General features: G+C 43.8%; 1 pseudogene; it reads left to right on the top strand.

The window, feature by feature from the left end:
• Positions 1-14,404, top strand: part of LOC140194697 (AP-4 complex subunit beta-1-like) — a 133,322-nt pseudogene extending 118,918 nt beyond the window's left edge.
• Positions 14,405-24,293: the final 9,889 nt, after the last annotated feature.

Genomic DNA, 24,293 nt, shown 5'->3' with positions numbered 1-24,293 from the left:
GTTCCTTATATGGTAACCCTTTCATTCCTGGAATCATTCTAGTGAATTTTCTCTGAACCCTCTCCAATGTCAGTTTATCCTTTCTAAAACAAGGAGCCCAAAACTACACACAATACTCCCAAATGTGGTCTCAGGAGTGCCCTATGGAGCCTCAATGTCACATCCCTGCTCTTATATTCTGTACCTCTAGAAATGAATGCTAACATTGCATTCACCTTCTTCACCACCAACTCAACCTGGAGGTTAACCTTTAGGATATCATGCACAAGGACTCCCAAGTCCCTTTGCATCTCTGCATTTTGAACTCTCTCCCCACCTAAGTAATGGTCTGCCCGTTTGTTTCTTCCATCAAAGTGCATGACCTTACACTTTCCAACATTGTATTTTATTTGTCACTTTTTGCCCATTCCCCTAAACTATCTAAGTCTCTCCGCTGGTTCTCCATTTCCTCAACACTACACACTCCTCCACCTATCTTTGTATCATTGGCAAATTTAGGCACAAATCCATTAATACTGTAGTCCAAATCATTGACATACATCGTTAAAAACAGTGGTCCCAACACCAACACCTGTGGAACTCCACTGGTAACAGGCAGCCAGCCAGAAGAGGACCCTTTTATTCCCACTCTCTGTTTTCTGCTGATCATCCAATGCTCCACCCATACTAGTAACTTCCCTGTAATTCCATGGGCTCTTATCTTGCTAAACAGCCTCATGTGCGGCACCTTGTCAAAGGCCTTCTGAAAGTCCAAGTACACCACGTCTACTGCATCTCCTTTGTCTATCCTGCTTGTAATTTCTTTAAAGAATTGTAGTAGGTTTGTCAGGCAGGATTTTCCTTTTAGGAAACCATGCTGGCTTTGGCCTATCTTGTCATGTGCCTTCAGGTACTCCGTAATCTCATCCCTAACAATTGATTCCAACAACTTCCCAACCACTGATGTCAGGCTAATAGGTCTATAGTTTCCTTTATGCTGCCTCCCATCCTTCTTAAATAGCGGAGTAACTCTTGCAGTTTTCCAGTCGTCCGGTATAATGCCCGAATCTATCGATTCTTGAAAGATAATTGCGAATGCCTCTGCAACCTCTCCAGCTATTTCCTTCACAACCTGAGGGTGCATTCCATCAGGTCCAGGAGATTGATCCACCCTCAGACCATTAAGCTTCTTGAGCACCTTCTCAGTGGTAATTTTCACTGTACAAGCTTACTTCCCTGACTCTCTTGAATGCCCAGTATACTGCAGATATCTCCCACAGTGAAGACTGATGCAAAATACACATTCAGTTCCTCTGCCATCTCTGCATCTCTCATTACAATATCTGCAACATCATTTTGTATTGGTCCTTTCTCTACCCTCGACTCTCTTTTACCCTTTATATACTCAAAAAAGCTTTTAGTATCTTCTTTGATATTAGTCACCAGCTTCATTTCATAATTCACCTTTTCCTTCCTAATGACCTTCTTAGTTTCATTCTGAAAGTTTCTAAAAGCTTCCCAATCCTCTATCTTCCCACTAGCTCTGACTTCCTTGTATGCCCTCTCTTTTGCTTTTACTTTGGCTCTGACTTCACTTGTCAGCCACGGTAGTGCGCTTCTTCCCTTTGAAAATTTCTTCTTATTTGGAATATATCTGTCTTGCACTTCCCTTATTTTTCGCAGAAACTCCAGCTATTGCTTCTCTGCTGTCCTTCCTGCAAATGTCCCTTTCTAGTCAACTTCGGCAAGTTCTCCTCTCATGCCATTGTAATTTCCTTTATTCCACTGAAATACCAACACATTGGATTTTATTTTTTCCCACTCGATTTTCAATGTGAACTCAATCATAATGTAATCACTGTTCCCTAAGGGTTCTTTAACCTTAAGCTCTCTTATCACCTCTGGATCATTGCACAACATCCAATCCAGCTCAGTCGATCCCCTAGTGGGCTCAACAACAAGCTGTTCTAAAAAGTCTTCCCTTAGACATTCTACAAATTCTCTCTCTTGAGGACCAGTACTGATCTGGTTTTCCCAATCCATGTTTCATGTTAAAATTCCCAACGATTATCATGACATTGCATTTCTGACACACCTGTTCTATCTCTGGCTGTAACTTGTAATCCACATGCCTGCTGCTGTTTAGAGGCATGTATACAACTGTCATTATGGTCCTTTTACCCTTACCATTTCTTCACTCAACCCATAGAGACTCGACACATTCCAATCCTATGTCATCTCCTTCTAATGATTTAATTATTATTTCTTAAACACAGAGCTGCTCCAACCCCTCTGCCTACTAACCTATCTTTCTGATACACTGTATATCCTTGGATATTCAGCTCCCAATGGCAGCCATCATTTAGTCAAGTTTTAGAGATGGCCACTATGTGATATTTCCCAATCTGTAGCTAAATTTCAAGATTGTCCATTTTATCCCTTGTGCTGCGTGCATTCAAATATAACATTTCCAGTTCAGTATTTGTTGCTTTCTGTTTTAACTGCACCACGCCTCTATTGCCCTGTAACTCATTCCACTAGCTGTGATTAAGCCTCATCTCCTGCCTGTTCTTTCTATAATCTCTGTTGCACGCTATCTTTAATTTATTTCTGTTTTCCCCTTCCTCAGCCCTATCACTCCGATTCCCATCCCCCTGCCAAATTAGTTTAAACCTTTCCTAACAGCACTATTAAACTCGCCTGCTAGTATATTGTACACTTTGTGTTCAGGTGTAACCTGTCCTTTTTGTACAGATCGTACCTCCCCCGGAAAAGGCTCCAATGATCCGGGAATCCGAATCCCTTCCCCCTGCACCAGTCTCTCAGCCACACATTAATACACCCGATTATGCTATTTGTGCACTCGCTAGCACGTGGCACAGGCAGCAGTCCTGAAATTACTCTTCTAGAGGTCCCGCTTTTCAGCTTCCTACCTAACTCCCTGAATTCTCTCTTCAGGACCTCCTCCCTTTTTTCTACCTATGTCATTGGTAGCAACGTGTACCAAGACTTCTGGCTGTACACCCTCTCCTTTCCGAATGCTCTGCACCCGATCTGAGGCATCCCGTACCCTGGCACCTGGGAGGCAACACATTATGTGTGTATCTCTATCAGGCTGACAGAACCTCCTTTCTGTAAATCCCCTATGACTACCAAATCCCTCATCTTCCTCTTTCCCTTCTTCACCACGGAACCAGGCTCATGCCAAAGACCCGACTGCTGTGGTTGTCCTCTGTCAGGTTATCCCCCTCAACTGTATCCAAAACGAGATAAGGATTACTGAGGGGGATGGTCACAGGGATGCCCTCTACCATAGGCGGCCTTAAGCATCTGGGGGCCCATTTCAAGAGTTAATGTTGGGCCCTACCCCCGCTTCCCAAAAAAAATGAAAGAAAAAAAGCGAATATTCAAGTTGGTTTGCATCAATAATGGTATAATTTCGGACTTAAACGTTGATGCATTATATGCACTTTCAGCATAATGGACAGACAGCTCAACATAATGCAAACAATTCTCTTAATTTAAAACTGAAACAATGACATTTTTTGCTTTGGAGTGAGAAGCCTCGCCCCTTTTCAGCAACTAGTCTGCATTGAATGGCACTATGTGTTAGGTATCAGCTGACATAAGAACAGCTTAAACAATTTCCCTCTAGTTAAATTAATAACAAAAGCAATGTCATATTTAATGAAAATTCACACTTTATTTATTCAATGAACAGTGTCTGAAAGTTAACTACTGGAAGTTTACAACAAATTGCGTCTCGCGCTCTTTCAGCACCACGGACAGCTCACGTAAGGCCTGGAGAGCGAACAGGAGGAGAGAGAGAGAGGGGACGCAAGCGGGAGAGAGGAACTACAATTTGTGAAAACGCCGCCCAATCGCCTATACACATTTTGAGTGAAATACGTGGTATATTTTATTATTTTAATTATAAACTTTATTTCTGTTAAAAATGTGTTAAAAGACTTACCACTAGAGCTTCACCACCCTCCTGTGCTTGAGTGCTGATAATGCTTTAATGAGCTCATCTTTGTCCAGAGATCTTGTTATTTCATGCTCAATTGATAGCTGAGCAAGAGCTGACAGACGCTCCTGGAGCATGGTTGTCCTCAGATGCGTTTTGATGAGCTTTAACCTCGGAAAACTTCTCTCTCCACTCGCTACAGTCACATGCGCTGTCAGCATGAGTCATAGAGCAATGGTGAGGTTAGGATACAGTTCAACCAGATTGTTGCTGTAAATGTAGCTCAGAATCTGCAGGCTAGTGGTTTATTTTGCAGGCACGGCACTGACAACAGCCAAAGGTCCTCGCGCAAAAGGTCCTCAGCATCCACATCACAAAGTGTCCTCTCCATGTTTACGCAGCTGCCTTTCAGTGTGCGACTTTGGGTGGGTTTTTCATTTTCTCTCTTCCATAAATGAAGCAAAACAGACTGTAAAATGACTCCATCAGCTTGAAGCGCTCACTAATGCCTGTGATGGCAGAGTCCACTGGCGGAAAGAAAACTTTTCTCTTGTACCGTTCCTCGGGTGCCACTGTCAGGGAAGGATCTGCACTTTGGGACTCGTACTGGAACTGGCATTTTGGTTTTCTGATTCGTGCAGTAGGAAAGACCATTGGCATCCCTATCTCTTCAGCTATGTCTCTGGCATCTGTTTGGGAGGATGAAAGGCCATTCTCTCTGTATTCCTTAAGAAATTTCAGAACATATTCCACCTCACGCTGTAGCACATCGATTCCCACGTGGGTTCTGGAGCAGCTTGCTGACACAATTCACCTCATGTAAAACGTTGTACCAGATGATTTCAGTCAGCAGGAATTTCCATGACATGATCTCCTGTTCTAGGCCTTTGGCTGCAGATGTGGTTTCACTGTCAACTTTCCGTGTGGCATGTTCAATCAGTAACAGGAGCGTATTGCCAACATCGGGAAGCTGGTAGCTCAGGACTTTCCCACTTTCCACGCAGCACTCCCATTGTGTATTGGATATGGACTTGAGGGTCATCTGTGGCACGTTCTCCTTGAAAAGCTCCCACCTCTGTGTCGATGAGCTGAATAGTGTATATAGACATTGCAGCACCCCAAAGAAGCCCACAGACTCCACTGTTGATTTTGCAGCATCGACAATGACTAGGTTTAGGCTGTGGCTGGTGCATGGCATGAACAGTGCTTTTTTGTTAATATCTAGCACCCTCTTCTGCACCCCACTATTTCCCCCCCCCCCCGCATATTGCTCCCGTTATCATATGCTTGCTCCCTGCATTTTGAGATATCTAATCCTAACTTCTCCATATGCGTTAAGAAAACGTCGGCTAGGCCTGCACCTGTTGTGTCGAGCACTGGTAGGAAACCGACAAAATACTCACTAACAGCAGCTCCGACATTTACTTGGCAAGTGACAATGCGCAGTGTCACAGAGAGCTGCTCTGTGTGTGCTGCGTCAATGGTGCAGTCCATTATCACCGAGTAGTAACGTGATTGTTTTACTCTCTCTGTTATCGCTTCCAGTATCTTGTCTCCAATAAGTGTGATTAACTCATTTTGTATCATTTTCCCCATGTAGTGGTCAGCAATCTCTTTTTTTCTGCTCGTCTGACATGTTCACTCATCACTGGGTCGAACTCGGCAAGCAGCTCCACCAGACCTAGAAAGTTCCCATTATTTGGTTCATGTAGGGTGGAATTGTGGCGACAGAAAGCAAGGTTTCGTTCTGCAAGGTGACAGACTATGGCAATGAACCTCTTCATGACATCATTCCAGTGTTTTTTTCCAGCATTTGCATTTCTTGGTACGTGCTGTCAATGGCACTGTGCGTTCTTAAGCGCGTTTCCAGCTCGCGCCAGCTATTCATGTCGGCACGGTGTGCATTGGACTTCTCATGTTCCTGGAGTGTGAGAGTGAGTCGCTCCCACACTCTGAAACCTCTGCAAGCGAGACTGTGATTTTGCTTGTCAAACAGGGTACAGCAAAAACAGAAGATTGAATCAGATGATTCTGAGTACACTAACCGTGACCTACAAATGGTTTCTCCATTTTTCATTTTCATAAGGAATCTGTCCTTGGTAAAACGACGGCGTGATTGGGTCTGTGGAAAGTTAATGTCCTCTAACTGAACGGGACTTCTCTTAACAATGTTGATCCGTTGGTCACTGGTAGTATGCGTTGGCCAACGTGTCGGATCGGTCTCTGTGAATGTTCGTGGGGCTTTCTCTCGGTCTGGTGGGCTGGGGGCGGCATCTCCCTCACCTGTCTCAGTTGTAGGACTGTCATCATGCTGTGGTGCTTGCTCATCAAACCAAGTTTGGTCATCATTATCACCATCTGTTTGAGTAGAACTGTTCTTCTCATTTTCATTGCTCTGATTATCAACATCTCCTGTACCGCTTACACTGTCACTTGGCACGGCAGCCCCATGCTGTTACGATGGTGCAGCAGCAACTGCAGTCGGTGGGCCTTTTACAGATGCTGGACCAAAGAAAGATGTAACTTTTGGGAGACTATTTAGACGCTTTGTTTTAACATAGAAACATAGAAACATAGAAAATAGATGCAGGAGTAGGCCATTCAGCCCTTCGAGCCTGCACCGCCAGAATTATGATCATGGCTGATCATCCAACTCAGAACCCCGCCCCAGCCTTCCCTCCATACCCCCTGACCCCCATAGCCACAAGAGCCATATCTAACTCCCTCTTAAATATAGCCAATGAACTGGCCTCAACTGTTTCCTGTGGCAGAGAATTCCACAGATTCACCACTCTCTGTGTGAAGTAGTTTTTCCTAATCTCGGTCCTAAAAGGCTTCCCCTCTATCCTCAAACTGTGGCCCCTCGTTCTGGACTTCCCCAACATCGGGAACAATCTTCCTGCATCTAGCCTGTCCAATCCCTTTAGGATCTTATACGTTTCAATCAGATCCCCCCCCTCAATCTTCTAAATTCCAACGAGTACAAGCCCAGTTCATACAGTCTTTCATCATATGAAAGTCCTGCCATCCCAGGAATCAATCTGGTGAACCTTCCTTGTACTCCCTCTATGGCAAGGATGTCTTTCCTCAGATTAGGGGACCAAAACTGCACACAATACTCCAGGTGTGGTCTCACCAAGGCCTTGTACAACTGCGGTAGTACCTCCCTGCTCCTGTACTCGAATCCTCTCGCTATAAATGCCAGCATACCATTCGCCTTTTTCACCGCCTGCTGTACCTGCATGCCCACTTTCAATGACTGGTGTATAATGACACCCAGGTCTCGTTGCACCTCCCCTTTTCCTAATCGGCCACTATTCAGATAATAATCTGTTTTCCTATTTTTGCCACCAAAGTGGATAACTTCACATTTATCCACATTAAATTGCATCTGCCATGAATTTGCCCACTCACCCAACCTATCCAAGTCACCCTGCATCCTCTTAGCATCCTCCTCACAGCTAACACTGCCACCCAGCTTCGTGTCATCCGCAAACTTGGAGATGCTGCATTTAATTCCCTCATCCAAGTCATTAATATATATTGTAAACAACTGGGGTCCCAGCACTGAGTCTTGCGGTACCCCACTAGTCACCGCCTGCCATTCTGAAAAGGTCCCATTTATTCCCACTCTTTGCTTCCTGTCCGCTAACCAACTCTCCACCCACACCAATACCTTACCCCCAATACCGTGTGCTTTAGGTTTGCACACTAAGCTCCTGTGTGGGACCTTGTCAAAAGCCTTCTGAAAATCCAAATATACCACATCCACTGGTTCTCCCCTATCCACTCTACTAGTTACATCCTCAAAAAATTCTATGAGATTCGTCAGACATGATTTTCCTTTCACAAATCCGTGCTGACTTTGTCCGATCATTTCACCGCTTTCCAAATGTGCTGTTATCACATCCTTGATAACTGACTCCAGCAGTTTCCCCACCACCGACGTTAGGCTAACCGGTCTATAATTCCCCGGTTTCTCTCTCCCTCCTTTTTTAAAAAGTGGAGTTACATTAGCCACCCTCCAATCCTCAGGAACTAGTCCAGAATCTAACGAGTTTTGAAAAATTATCACTAATGCATCCACTATTTCTTGGGCTACTTCCTTAAGCACCCTGGGATGCAGACCATCTGGCCCTGGGGATTTATCTGCCTTCAATCCCTTCAATTTACCTAACACCACTTCCCTACTAACATGTATTTCGCTCAGTTCCTCCATCTCACTGGACCCTCTGTCCCCTACTATTTCTGGAAGATTATTTATGTCCTCCCTAGTGAAGACAGAACCAAAGTAATTATTCAATTGGTCTGCCATGTCCTTGCTCCCCATAATCAATTCACCTGTTTCTGCCTGCAGGGGACCTACATTTGTCTTTACCAGTCTTTTCCTTTTTACATATCTATAAAAGCTTTTACAGTCTGTTTTTATGTTGCCTGCCATTTTTCTCTCATAATCTTTTTTCCCCCCTAATTAAGCCCTTTGTCCTCCTCTGCTGAACTCTGAATTTCTCCCAGTCCTCAGGTGAGCCACTTTCTCTGGCTAATTTGTATGCTTCTTCTTTGGAATTGATACTATCCCTAATTTCTCTTGTCAGCCATGGGTGCACTACCTTCCTTGATTTATTCTTTTGCCAAACTGGGATGAACAATTGTTGTAGTTCATCCATGCAACCTTTAAATGCTTGCCATTGCATATCCACCGTCAATCCTTTAAGTGTCATTTGCCAGTCTATCTTAGCTAATTCACGTCTCATACCTTCAAAGTTACCCCCCTTTAAGTTCAGAACCTTTGTTTCTGAATTAACTATGTCACTCTCCATCTTAATGAAGAATTCCACCATATTATGGTCACTCTTACCCAAGGGGCCTCTCACAAGATCGCTAATTAACCCTTCCTCATTGCTCAAAACCCAGTCCAGAATAGCCTGCTCTCTAGTTGGTTCCTCGACATGTTGGTTCAAAAAACCATCCCGCATACATTCCAAGAAATCCTCTTCCTCAGCACCTTTACCAATTTGGTTCACCCAATCTACATGTAGATTGAGGTCACCCATTATAACTGCTGTTCCTTTATTGCACACATTTCTAATTTCCTGTTTAATACCATCTCCGACCTCACTACTACTGTTAAGTGGCCTGTACACAACTCCCACCGGAGTCTTCTGCCCCTTAGTGTTACGCAGCTCTACCCATATCGATTCCACATCTTCCCGGCTTATGTCCTTCCTTTCTATTGCGTTAATCTCTTCTTTAACCAGCAACGCCACCCCACCTCCCCTTCCTTCATGTCTATCCCTCCTGAATATCGAATATCCCTGAACGTTGAGCTCCCATCCCTGGTTTTGTTGTCCAATATTTTCCATTTTTCACCACCACTAGGATAGGAATGTTTCATTTCCTCTCATTGAAAAGTAGCTTTCTTTACAAGTGAAGTAAATATTTTAATATTTAATACCCCATCCGTTATTTATTTATATACACACATTCCTCCTCTCTCTCGCTCTCCTTTTTCTCCCTCTGTCCCTCTGACTATACCCCTTGCCCATCCTCTGGGTCCCCCCCCTTTGTCTTTCTCCCTGGGCCTCCTGTCCCATGATCCTCTCATATCCCCTTTGCCAATCACCTGTCCAGCTCTTGGCTCCATCCTTCCCCCTCCTGTCTTCTCCTGTCATTTTGGTTCTCCCCCTCCCCCTCCCCCTCCCACTTTCAAATCTCTTACTCACTCTTCCTTCCGTTAGTCCTGACGAAGGGTCTCGGCCCGAAACGTCGACTGTACCTCTTCCTAGAGATGCTGCCTGGCCTGCTGCGTTCACCAGCAACTTTGATGTGTGTTGCTTGAAATTCCAGCATCTGCAGAATTCCTCGTGTTTATGTAAATATTTTAATGTATTTTCTCAGTCAGCGAGGGCCTACTGGTGGTTCGGCCGGAAATAGCAGGAGAATATTGTGGCGTCTGGGAGGGGTGCATTAAAATTTTGCATGTCAGTCGGGGCCCCTGGGAGGGCGGGGCCCGTTTTAGTTGAAACGGGTGAAACATACCTAAGGCCGCCTATGCCCTCTACTATCTGAGTTTTCCCTTTTCTTCCCTGACCGGTTACCCACTTCTCTAATTCCTGTAGCCTCAGGGTGAATAACTCCCTGTAGCTCCTCTCTGTCCCCTGTTAACTCTCCCTAATAAGCCGTAGGTCGTCGAGCCGCAGCTCCAGATCCCTATCACGGTCTCTCCGAAGCTGCAGCTCGGTGCACCAGTCTCTCAGTCACTAATTTCAGTGTATACTACAAGATTCCAGCCGGCGGCGCTGTTGAGCTATTTGTACTCTTCCCATCAGGTTACTCACAAGATGTTGTCTTTTAAGTCCTTCTGCACCAGTAAATTTCTGACAAGCCCCAGAAACCTTCAACCTTGTCACAAATAAAATTATCGCAACCTTAAAAATATTCAGCCTCTGCTTCTCCCAGCTTAGGCAACTATAGTAGATACTTGAGATACTCTGGCAATCTTTGAGAAGGTACCAAAGACTCGCAATTTTAAGAGTAAAATATAGTCTCAAAGGGATGCCACCTATTTAATTTTTTTAAATGGTGCGAGCAGGGTCGCTGACTTCAGATTATCCCATGAGAGAAAGCATCTTCATTACATTCACCCCGGGCAGGATTCCATGGGATCTTGTCAGCAATCCAGTTGCCACCTTCTCTGAATACCAATGGATGCAAGCTTACCCTGTCAATCTCTACCTTTAAAAAAACAACCACCTACCCCACACTGGCTGGTGGATACTCATTGATGATTCTTCTAGAGATCCCCAGAGACAGTCTTGAGTTGGAAGTTTAAACTTTCCACGCCTGTACAGTTGAGCTATTTGCTGTTGTAACTAGTTGAAGCATTGACAAAGTGTAGGTATATTTTGGCTTTTATTCTGCTGACTGAAGAAAATACGGTATCTTGTGCTATAATTTGTGTTTTATTTATTGAGCTACAGTGTGGAATGGGTCCTTCTGCCACTTCGAGCTGCGTCGCCCAGCAACCTCCGACATAACCCGAGCCTAATCACAGGGCAATTCACAAAGACCAATTCACCTACCAGCCAGTATGTCTTTACACTGTGGGAGAAAATCCATACAGTCATGGGGAGAATGTACAAACTCCTTACTGACAGCAGCGGGAATTGAACCTAGGCCGTTGGTACTGTAACATGTTGTGCTCGCCACTATGCTACCATGCCATTGGAGTAATATGTCAGAGTATCCACTCTTGAAAGTGCAGCTTAAGGTATGAACTGCACCTTACTTTTTCTTTAATTGTGCTGTATTTCCCCAGGATGAATTGCACGGACCTACAATGGAAAGTGTGTGGTTATTTTGAAGGAGCTGCTGGGCTTGAAGCAGGAACACATTACCTCAGGTACATCATGCTACCAGCTTTCAGCATTTGCTCAGGGTTGCAAGCACCACACTAACTTCCCCTCTGCTTTTAGCCATCGTTTAGACATTTCATGACCTGGTATGGCTGTGTCCCCCGTTTACAGTGACTGTGTGTGAAGCACTACCAGGATGTGAGGAATACATCAAAGATAGTGAGGTAGGTTGGTGGGGATGAAGTAGCCATATTCAATAAGATGGTCTGCATTCACCTTGTTTCATGGTACTGAGCCATGCAGACCCGAGATGACCAGGTTCACCTCTTGGCTGATTGCAGACAAGTAATTGCATTTTGTTTATGAATATACTCTTCTCGGACTTCCAGCTGGGTACAGCCATCGATTATAACTAACATTTCGAAATATAAGGTCCACCAGAGAAAGCAGGATCTCCCAGTGGCCTCACATTTTAATTCCACGTCCCATTCCCATTCTGATATGTCTATTCACAGCTTCTTTTACTGTCTAGATGAAGCCACACTCAGGTTGGAGGAACAACACCTTGTATTCTGTCTGGGTAGCCTCCAACCTGATGGCATGAACATTGACTTCTCTAACTTCCATTAATGCCCCACCTCCCCTTCGTGCCCCATCCGTTATTTGTTTATTTATTTATTTATTTGCTCTCTCCTTTCTCTCCCTTTGTCCCTCTCACTATACTCCTTACCCATCCTTTGGGCTCCACCCCTCTCCCTTTCTTTTTCCCTGGGCCTCCTGTTCCACGATCTTCTCATATCCCTTTTGCCAATCAACTTTGCAGCTCTTGGCTCCATCCCTCCCCCTCCTGTCTTCTCCTATCATTTCGGATCTTCCCCTCCCCCTCCCACTTTCAAATCTCTTACTATCTCTTCTTTCAGTTAGTCCTGATGAAGGGTCTCAGCCCGAAACGTCAACTGTACCTCTTCCTATAGATGCTGCGTGGCCTGCTGCGTTCACCAGCAATTTTCATGTGTGTTCCTTGAAATTCCAGCATCTGCAGATTTCCTCGTGTTTGCATTGGAGATCTACAGATGCCAGAAATAACCTATGAAAAAAGTAAACATTGTTGTTTCAATCCCAGTAATATTACTGCTGGATGATCCTCTGCCCCTACTATAACAGGGATTGTGTGTGTGAGTATTTGTTCTACCGTCTCTTTCAGATATTGATCTAATGCTGATACCATCACTGGTGGCAGCACTACTGCCCGTTGTGATTCCACATTTTGAAGCTCCCTCTTACAAAGGTTTTGGTTTTCCAGTCTTCATTTCTTGGGCAATCCTTTTAGTCATCCAGTGTTATCTGTTTCAAGCACTCCAGTCTTGTAAGGTATTTTTCAGGAGGGATTATCCATTGGCCCGTGGTGGTGTGGCATCAGCACTGGACTGAGAAGCAGATGCTGCTGTATTTGAATCTGACCAGGTCCCAACCTGGGCAGCAGCAGTATCTGTGTGGAAGAAAAGCCTGGCAATCTACTTCTGTATCTTTCCTCGAAAGCCCACTGGACAACAGCACTATCCATAGGGTTACCGTGAGTCGATGGTGACCCAGCAACAATAACAAATAATTTTCTAAATATCTATTAAAGATACTTTGAAGATATCATAAATATCTTCAAACACCGGAGAGCTTAGAACAGATTACGCTGGATAAATAGACTGCATGACCCGAGAGATTTAAGACAGGAAGACAACCCAAACAGTTTCCTTTCGGTGATGAAAGTAAATTTTTTTTTTCATCTATTACTATCACTAAAATGAAGCAATTTTAGTTTTATTCACTTTCTTGCAACCTGTGAAGTTTAAAGAGTTTAACACTGATTTCACTGTTGCGATAAATAAACCAGTATGTAGATTTTGTATGGTCAAATATCTAATTGCTTTGGACAACAAAGAATTTGCTTCCTGAATAGTTTTGGGTGATTTTGGGCTGCTGATCATGAAACTTTCCTATTAGCACCATTTTGTTTGAAATCGCCAACATTTGTTATTTCAATTCATAATTCAACTTAATTAAAATGTTGTCCACAATGTAAGCTGAAAAGTTTTCTATCTTGTCCAGCCATAACTGGGCATGCCTGAGCAGGGTGGATGCTGCATGGCAGGACAGATTGTAGAAAGGCATTAAAAGCTTCACACACAGACTGCTCTATGCATTGTTTTTACATATATATTGAGGTAGGTTGTGTAAGTGTTATGGTTCCAGATTTGACAGCCTGTTCTCTGTGTATTGATTTCAATTGGGGTTGCACCTTGAGGAAGGGAATGAATTTGCTTATCAATTATACACTGCCAGTTGTTGAAAAGACCTGTGTATAGATAGGGTGGCACCGGGCTGCAACGGTCCTCCTGTTTTACTCTCAACTGACAAATGCTGTGGAGGTTCACACATAATGAGACTTTATTTTGAGGTACTGAGGTCTCATGGAATTTCCGGCATTTTGGCAAGAGCTCCCTTCAGGAAAGAAATGCATACCTATCCAGTAATATACTCAATGTTAACTTACTAATTCTGTTTATCTTTCTGTAAAGACTCAAACCCAGAACACAGTGAAGAGTTGGTCCTGGATGCTGGATCTGTCCGCTTGGAAAGCAGAGCCCAGCTTTCACCAGAGCAGTTTGAGGAGTACTGGACATGCTTGAAAGATGCTAAAATTGTGACTGTGGACTGGCAGAAGGAGCCATGCCCTGATACCATCCAGGCTGCCTTTCAGATTGTTCATATTCACCCTATTGCAATCAGCCGAGCAGGAGCACAGCCCTGGAAAGCCTACCTGTTTGCCCGAAATGAGACTGGATCTCTGTTTTTAACAGAGCTGTTAATTGACACTGGCAGAATGAGTTTACAAATTACTGTTAAACAGAGGAACAGTAGTGAAGGACTACTCAGCAGCTTCATTGCTGTTATTAGATCGGTGTTGCAGACCCTGGGCAAATCTGAAAATGTTGAAGATGTTTCACTGGCAACACAAGAGCAACACTCTCCTCGCTGAGATGAAAGTCTTTTTGTTATCCCATTGCTGTCATAAACTACATTGGTGGATAAAAATAAATTGTTTCTGTCAGCTGATATAACTGGATCCTGTTCAGATAGGCTGCTCTGTTTAATGTTTTAATGAAAAATGTGGAATTTCCAACAGTTTTACATTTCCTCAGTACTACATGGGAGTTCTGTAATTTTCAGGGAACCTAACCCACCAGCATTTTTACTCAGAGCCAAGGCAGCTGGTGCAAGATAACTAACATTAGGGTTTACATGGCACGTACAGATATAGATATGATTTGGTTCCTTGGATGGTTTTGTAGCTGAATGGGTGAACTCTGGCAATGAGTGCTATCCAGTTTTCACCTTGTGATGCCCCTAAATACTATTAAACTCATTCCTCACGGGCTGATGGTTAGTTTTTCACGGTATCTCATAAACACAAGAGATTCCTCAGGTGCCTGAAATCCAGAGCAGCAAATGCAAAATACTGGAGGAACTCTGCAGGTCAAGCAGCATCTACGGAGAGGAATAGACAGTCAGTATTTTGGGCTAAGACCCTTCACCAGGATTTTATCACAGTTCCTGTCCATTTGCTATGTTTTAATCCTTTGTGAGGATTGGGCTTGCTTATAATGTTTGACTTGGTCTTCCTGGTGTCAGCAGCTTAAGGCAATACATGGAGAATGGTGCTTGGATAGCAGTCCTTTCTCAGTAGAAATGTGATTAAAATGCATTAAAGTGACCAGAAAGCTGGACAACCTGTTTTGGTTGCCTTACTTTACAGAAATCTACAAAAGAAATTGTACTCTTCATTGCCCCAGTCCCCATCCCTGGCCCTCCTGTGCCAGATGCAGACAATGTCGACTTTGTTTAGTACTGACATTTCATTCTGCTTGTCTTGAATCAGCCTTCCAGTGTAGAATTTCCGACTTGTTCTAGAAACAGAAGTGCCGATTGTACTTTTCAAGTAGTGACAGCTGTGGGGTTTATTTGTTTATTGTGATATAGCATGGCCCAGCAATCCACTGATTTAATCCGAACATAATTAGGATGGTGAGAGGCAGAGTGGGAGAAGAAGGAGATGAAGAGGGAGGGTTAAAATAGGAAGGGAGAGGAGAGGAGTGAGGGAGAAAGCAGGTGTAGAGGGACTGGGGAAAGGGGAATGGGGACCGGAAATGGGAGGTGCAGTGAGGGAGATGAGGGTGAGAGAGAAGGAGGGGAAAGGGGAGGGGAGAGAGGGTGGTGAGATGGAGGGAGAGAGGGAGAGCACAGTGGGGTGAGAGTGAAGCAGGGAGGATGGGAGAGAGAGGGTCAAGATAGGGGAGAGGGGAGAGAGCATGATAGGGACAGAGAGAAGGGGAGAGTGGAGTGGCATGGAGCGAATGGAAGAGAGAGGGGGCTGAGGGAGAAGTGAGGTGTAGGGGAGAGGGGGAGTGATTCAGAGGGTGAGAAGAAGAAAGAAAGGGAAAGAGAGAGGGAGTGGGAGAGAGTAGGGGATGGGTGAGGGTTGGAGGGAAGAGTGGGGGAAGGGTGAGGGGAGGGGGGCGGGAGGAGGGTGAGGGGAGGAGGGAGAGGGAGTGGGGATGAGGGAGGGGTGTGAAGGTGGGAGAGTGGGAGGGGGAGTGGGAGTGGATAGAGAGAGAATGAGATAGGAGGTGAGAGGGGAGAAGGAGAAAGGGGATAAGGAAAGGGAGGTGGAGGGAGAGAAATTTGGGAGGAGTGGAGAGAGGGGAAGTCGGAGGGAGAGAGTGGTGTGAGAGAGGGTGGGGATGGAGAGGGAGAGAGGGAGAAGGAGGGAAATAAGGATTGAGAGAGGGAGAGGGGGAAGGGTAGAGGGAGAGTGAGGAAGGGGAAGTGGAAGAAGGGGAGAGGGATAATTGGAGGGTTAGTCTGTGAGGGAGAGGGAAAATGGGAAAGGGGGAGAAATGGAGTAGGAGTTGGAGTGGTAGAGGAAGGGGGGAGAGGATGGAGAGTATTTGAGGGAAAAGAGGAGGGATATAGTGAAGGGGGTATACAGAAAGGGAGGGGAAGTTTTCAGAGAGAGGAGGATGTGTGTAGGAAAAGTGAGAGAGTGAGGAAAGCGAAAAGCAGAGGAGAAGGGAGGCTGAAGAGGAAGGAGAGAGGCCAGGAGGGAGAGATCAAATCTGAAAGGGTGTTTCATGTGGCTACCATAGATAGGAGTAGGGGTAAATTAGAAGCAGCTACACATAGCGATCATGCCAGGCTGTGGTTGAAGCTACTGGGAAATAGGCGAAGATGTGACCAGCAAGTACATAATTCCATTGACCAGCACTTGTTCAATCAGCTGTCTCTTGCTTGTGAAGAGATTTTGTATAAAGCAGCAAACAGTATCAAGTGCAGTTCTCTTTGCTGAGGACCTGTGATGAGAGCACCATTGTTACAAAATTGGAACATTACATTTTTGATCTTTGTGATAACTTTTATCAGAATTGCTGAGGTCAGTTTTCTTTAAACTGGAGTCTATGTTTCAATGTCATCAACCTCCAAATGTATGAAGTTCCAACAGTTACAGTTCCACATCCTTTAATGCTCTTTCACTATACCTTTGACCAATTATCTATACCAGAGGTTCTTAACAGGAAGTCCACAGCCATGGATAGATTACAGGGGTCTGTGACGTGGATGGGAAACAGTTTACATCTTTGTTTTTACTAATCTCTTAGTGAAATTTAGTATTTCCTTCTATTATGAATGTGGACAACAAACCACAGTCGTACTAACAGTACCTGTGACTTTATCACCAATAGAAATCACAGATGTTTTCATATCACATTATGGTTGTTGCAAATATCTCAAAATATCTGTCATGGTCCGGTCCATGAAGTCTGGATTCCGGTTCATAGTCTGGTCCATAGTTTCTTATTCCAAGTTTTCTGGTTTTCCCTTCTTCTGTGAGTGCTCTAATTGAGGCAGCTGATTCACATTTTGGGGTGGTTCGTTCTGTCATAAGGGAGGCGCTAGGAGCCGACCAAAATGCAAGCCACAGGCACTGAAGTACTAGGAACAGGACAGGACTGGAGACTAGAGTTAGGGATGTAACTGGATGCAGACTAGGAGCTGGGACAAGAACACAGACTTGGGCTAGGGCATTGGCTAGGCAAGTGGGACCAGGACAAGGAACTGGGAACTAGGAGCCTGGGCTTGAACTCTGAGCCAGAGACTGGACAAGGACTCAATACCCGGGTCTTGACTCGGGCTCGGACCCCAGAACCAGGCAAGGACATGACGTGGCCACAGGACTGGACGTGGCTTGGGTTCCTCGAGGTGAGGACATGATGAGGCTTGGGCTCTTTGAGGTGAGGACATGACAAGGATTGGTTTCTTCGAAGAAGCTGACTCCTCAGATGGGGGCCATGTGGTACTATGGGGACGGGGGGCTGTAGGGACTGTATGTGGTCAACAACCTGCTCCCTGCCCCAGCATCCTCATGGGCAGCACTATTTTCTCTTGTTTTAAAACATTTTTGTGTGATTATGGAGGAATGGTCAAGTTTATTTATTGGGTTATACAGTTATTCGCTTGTGGGTCACCCTGACCGTAACCGAGGTGTGTAATAATCACCTCCACTGCCTGCATGTGACTGAGTAAGTTCTCACCCCGGGTCTCAGCGACCAGCCTGTGCCTGTAGTTATCACAATAAATCCGGCAGTTGAGCTAAACAAGTTTGTCTCATGTGTCATCATGGACCAAATGCTCGCCACATTGGTGTCAGGAGTGGGATTAGAAATTGACAGTTAAATTGAAGCACACCATCGTTTGGAACACCTTAAGACCAGGGGAATAAGTCAAGGGACTGAACAGTATGCCCAAAGATGGGATGCCGACCTGGAGTGTGAGCTTATACGGGCTCCCCAACCCAGGGGACTTGCCAGAGCACATCATTCACCTCCCTGACGGCCTGGTCCGGGGAACCCAAGACCCCGCAGCCATGGGAGGATGGGCAACATGACAACATCACTGACTTCACCGGAGCACGAGGAAGACCAAATGGTCTCAGTAATTATCACCACAAGGTCCACTCTGAATATCCCTTCAGCAGATTCGCACGTGAAGTGCTGCCTCACCCTAACTTGAGGCACAAGATCTGACCAACTGTAAATAGAGCTGGCACTTCCAAAAAAAAAGATGAGTCACTGGAGCACAGGAAGAAGCTCTGCAGGCAATGAAAACTCTTTGTCACAATGCGGCTGAAACTCGAGAATCTCATCCAACCTTACAGACGTTATTGGGGATGCATAAATTAGCAACCAGGGTGCCCAACAGTTGCTTTTGACTCGCGGTATGGAACAAGTTCATGCAGTTTAGTAGTTGTTATGTCAAGAACACCCTCTCAACTTTCTCTACAGATCTACATAAAACAGGACTCGCAACAATAGACAACAGACAATAAGTGTAGGAGTAGGCCATTCAGCTCTTCAAGCCAGCACCACCATTCACTGTGATCATGGCTGATCATCCACAATCAGTATCCATTTCCTGCCTTCTCTCCATATCCCTTCACTCTGCTATCTTTAAGAGCTCTATCTAACACTTTTTTGAAAGGATCCAGAGAATTGGACTCCACTGCCTTCAGAGGCAGAGCATTCCACAGAACCACAACCCTCTGTGTGAAAAAGCTTTTCCTTAACTCCGTTCTAAACTCTCTACCCCTTATTCTTAAACTGTGGCCTCTGGTTCTGGACTCCCCCAACATTGGGGACATGTTTCCTGCATCTAGCGTGTCCAATCTCTTAATAATCTTATATGTTTCAATCAGATCCCCTCTCATCCTTCTAAATTCCAGTGTATACAACCCCAGTCGCTCCAATCTTTCAATATATGACAGTCTCGCCATCCCAGGAATTAACCTCGTGAACCTACGCTGCACTCCCTCAATAGCTAGAATGTCCTTCCTCAAATTCGGATACCAAAACTGTACACAATACTCCAGGTGTGGTCCCACCAGGGCCCTGTACTACTGCAGAAGGACCTCTTTGCTCCTATACTCAACTCCCCTTCTTATGAAGGCCTACATGCCATTAGCTTTCTTCACTGCCTGCTGTTCTTGCATGCTTACTTTCAGTGACTGATGAACAAGGACACCTAATTTCCTTGTACTTCCCCTTTTCCGAACTTGACACTATTCAGATAGTAATCGGCCTTCTTGTTCTTGCCACCAAAGTGGATAACCTCATATTTATGCACATTAAACTGCATCTGCCCACTCACCCACCCTGTCCAAGTCACCCTGCATTCTCATAACATCCTCCTCACATTTCACACTGCCACCCAGCTTTGTGTCATCTGCAGATTTGCTAATGATACAGCACTGTCCAATACTAAAGATGAAGTGGAGCCAATCAGAGAACATGCCGACCTGTGGAATCCTCTTGAGGTGTTCAATGTTACTTTGGCTTCATGGGTCTGGTCAAGAACCATTTCTAGGGATTATGAGGCCTTACATGATTGGTTGATTGCCCTAACTGGAATAGTATAAAGGTAGCTTGCTGAACACCAGCTCTATGCCAACTAACATTCAGATTCCAATCTGAATCCTTGTCAACATAATTTTCATGGTTGTCATCATCTTCATCCTCACCTTCCCGTTCCTTGGCATGCTTCTACCATCATTCTATTTGTGTCAAATAGCTGCCGTCATCAACATCCGACAGATATTGCCAGTTTGTGTTAATATTTTTTAATTTAGCCCCATTAATGGTGGATAAATACGTACAGCGCAATCTCTATGAGTCTGAAGGTGGTGAAGCCTTGAATTCTGATCCTGCTAAGAAACAGAAACTACAGAAAGTGCATCAATACAATGTTACATATCTGGAGTATGGTTGTATTCTGTCAGATTATGATGCCCCATGTGTCTTATTTGTAATACACTACTGTCTAATGAAGCCATGAAACCACCAAGATTGCAGGAACACTTAGGTAAAATACACCCTGGAAAGCTACTTATGGTATTACTCTGTTCTAGAAGATTAAACAAGCATTTGAAAAGCGTTACATACTTTAGTCATTTGCCAAGAAAGCTAAAAATGACCTTGATGGTGGTTTCATTGCTTCTTATAATACGTATTTCTAAAATGATAGCAGAGTGTGGAAAATCTCATACAATTGTTGAAAGATAACAATGACTGCTGTATCAGAAGTGCTCACCACCATTCTGAAAATGGATACTAATACTTTAAAATCAGTTCCTCTGAGTAATAACGTTGTAGCTCATCATATTGATGAAATGAGTGAAGACATTGAGTATCAACTATGCACAAGGCTACAAAAAACAGAATTTGGGACACAATTGGATGAATCAACTGTGCGAGACAATGAAGCATTGCTAATGGCATGTGTACGATTTATCAATAATGGAAAAGTTTATGAAGAGATTCTCTTTTGGTAAAGGTTATAAACAAATATCAACAGAGAGTCAATCTACGATGAGCTCAAAATGTATATTAAGGATAAAAGTATTCCGATTAGGAACATGATTTCTTGTGCAACAGATGGAGCACCATATAACATGCTGGTTTAGTGGCATTTATGGAAAAAAGTAATTCCAAGTCTGTCTGCAATCCACTGTGTAATTCATCATCAACATCTTGTAGACAAAAACCTCAGCCAGCAACTTTTTTCAAGCATGATCCCTATGTCTGCTATCAACAAAATTAAAGCTGAACCATTAAATAGCAGAATATTTTGACATTTATTCCCGAGATAATGATGAAGAGTTTGAGTTAAGGCTGCTACTTAAAATGTTTCTTTGATATTTTGAGACTGTGGTTGAATTTTTGCTCAAAGTCAAGAAGAGCTTGGGCAACAAGATTGAAATTCTGCATTGAGATGTGGCATATCTAGCCAATCTGTATGACAAAATGAACATTCTAAATATTAAACTGCAGAGTGAGAATTTCAATTTAATTCAGGCAAAAAATGCAATGTCTACTTTTAGTGGAAATTTGGAAAAATACCAGCAAAATATTGAAAGGAGAATATTCCCAGAATTTCCATGCATGGGAAGTATACCACTCTCTTTCACAGATAGTGGTTTGCAAGAGTACAGCTTACACCTGCAGTCCCTGAAAAAGGATTTTCAGAATCAATTCAAGGATATGAATGTTCAGAAATTTCCACACTGGGTAATTGACCCATTTATTTGCTAGGTGAAAGAACAGGAAGAGAGCTTGCAAGAAGAAATTATCGAAATTCAGAATGATGAAGATGCAAAAATGCTTTGCAAAAATGTTGGCTTTTCTGGTATGTGGCTAACTGTCAGACAAAGGTTCCTGGTCTTCATAGAAAAATTAAACTGCTCTTCATTTCATTTCCATCCTCTTACCTTGTTGGAAGGTGCTTCAGTACAGTGACAAAAAACAGACACCGCTTGGACATTGTTACACATGGGAACTTAAGGGTTTTGCTGTCACAACTTGAACCAGATATTTCAACTCTTGCTAAAAACTATCAAGCTCAAGGATCAGATTGACATCGAAGCTGCTGTACGGTGCACAGGTACTGTGTAAGCTAGGTTTAAGTACAAATAATAATTTAATGCAGAATCATTTTTCTCATTTGCATATGGTGGACATGTTTTTACACTATGGGGTCACTGGCAACTAAATTGTGCCGAAGAGGGTCTTTTCCAAGTATGAAGGTGCTTTAGGTAGCTGTTGGCCAAAAAAGGTTGGGAAACACTGCTCCAATCAGTGATGCAACCAGTTAGTGTACTCCACCATAATTCTTTGGTGACATAGTAAATCTCCTCAACTCCAAAAGAAGCAGAGTTGTAGGTGTCCTGCCTTGGAGATTGCATCTATTGTTACCGATTAATCAGATGCTGACAACAAGCAATCTCAATTATACTTTATTTATTTGTGAATAAGGATAACAACCAAGCAGAGTTCTATCAAGCTGTTTATTCTCCAAATACAAAACAATGCACTTGATAACCAATTGCCACAGGATAGTTTATACAATGCTTTGAAGTCTAGTTTTCGTCAGTACTGAGACAGACTGCTCAGCCATTTTGTTGTTGTTGTGGCTCTAGGCTTCCAACTGGAAGATGAAGCACAGCTTCCCTTATCTACATTTGTCTACTGCTGGCAGAATCATTTGCTTATTCACTCCTGTCTTGACAGATTCATAGGAAAGTGGCTGCTTAAGGGTGCAGTTCTTTCTCTTTCTTGTCATGCCAAATAACGCATGAACCCTTGCATCAACACTGAGAGCTACAGAAGTGAGATTTTTTGGATAGATCTTTTGAGATGCTGACACTCAGGAGCTTGAAGCTGTTCCACGTGGGGTGGATGGGGGGAGGCACAGTTGATGGGTCTGCTTTTCTGCCATTTCGTACCCGATGCCAATGACCATATATGCTCATCTGCAAAATAGTCAGCATTGAACAAAGCAAATAAGTCAAAGGTGGGAGAAGGGTGAAACACTGAATTCTACTCAAAACTCATGATGTCCTCGGGTAGGTGGGTAAAGAGAGACAAATGATGTTCACCAAGCAGCCATACATACAAGATACTGAATATTGAATCGGTAGCTGTTCCTCAGATAACAAGAATGCACTGTCATGTCTTGTGTTTAAAATTCGTCCACCTTCTGCAATAGAAAGACAATTGTTCATAGTATTGCTCTGGATTTCGAGCATTTGCACAATGTCTTGTGTGTATTATGAAGGGTCCACTTTAAGAGCATTTGAATCCATGCCTGGGAAAGGTCAGCAAAGAGTCACCATTATTAGGGAATAATGGAGAGCGACGTCTGAGTCACAAATGTGTGAACATGTGACTTCACCGTTTGGTGACTGAATAATGACTAGGCGCAGGGCTGCCTATAGTCTGCAGACAGGAAGACTGATCATGTTTGTCTAGCAGCAGGTCTAATAACTACCATAATTTTGAGGTAGCAATGAGCATACCAGAAATGGTATTTTGAGATATTTGTAACAACGGTAATGTGATATGAAAATATCTGTGATTTCTATTGGTGACAAAGTCACAGGTACTGCTAGTATGACTGTGGTTTGTTGCCCACATTCATGATAGAAGGAAATGCTAACTTGCACTAAGAGGTTAGTAAAAACAAAGATGTGAACTGTTTCCCATTCACGTTCACGGACCCCTGGAATCTATCCATGGCCGTGGACCTCCTGGTGTAGATAATTGCTCAAAAGTGCAGTGAAAGAGCATTAAAGGATGTGGAACTGTAACTGTTGGAACTTCATACATTTGGAGGTTGAGGACATTGAAACATAGACTTCAGTTTAAGGAAAACTGACCTCAGCAATTTTGATGAAGGTTATCACAAAGATCAAAAATGTAACATTCCTATTTTGTAACAATGGTGCTGTCATCCCAGGTCTTCAGTGAAGAGAACTGCACTTGATACTGTTTCCTGCTTTATAGAAATGCTCTTTGTAAGCAAGAGACAGCAGATGGAACAAGTGTTGGTAAATGGAATTATGTACTTGCTGGTCAGCATGGAATGGTTGGTGCCGCGTAATCCCATGAATCTTGAGGAATAGTTGTTCCTCAGTCTCAATCAGGAAGAATCACATCCTCACCCATTTCCCAGCAGCTTTAACCGTGGCCTGGTATTATCACTAGGTATAGCCTTTTCTGCTTTATCCCCTACTCCTATCTGAGCTGAGGCACATGAAACACCCTTTCAGATTCAATCTATCTCCCTCTCTTTCTCCTCCTCCCTCATTCCCTGTCTCTCCCCCCACCCATCTCCATTGAGAAGTACTGAGACAACTATCATGGTCATCTTAAGCTTTCTAGGCAAGTTTCTTGAGTGTGCAACTCTTCAATTGCTTCTTTCACCTTCTGGAACTTAGCAATGCTATAAGTAACCTTTGTTGGGTGTCTTTTACAGAAGTGTTCCTGCAATCTTGATGCTTTCATGGTTTCATAATACAGTACAGTTTTACAAATAAGACACATGGTGGG

The sequence above is a fragment of the Mobula birostris genome, chromosome 3 (genome assembly GCF_030028105.1).
Source record: "Mobula birostris isolate sMobBir1 chromosome 3, sMobBir1.hap1, whole genome shotgun sequence".
Lineage (NCBI taxonomy): Eukaryota > Metazoa > Chordata > Chondrichthyes > Myliobatiformes > Myliobatidae > Mobula > Mobula birostris.
This window is presented reverse-complemented; position numbering and strand designations above follow the sequence as displayed.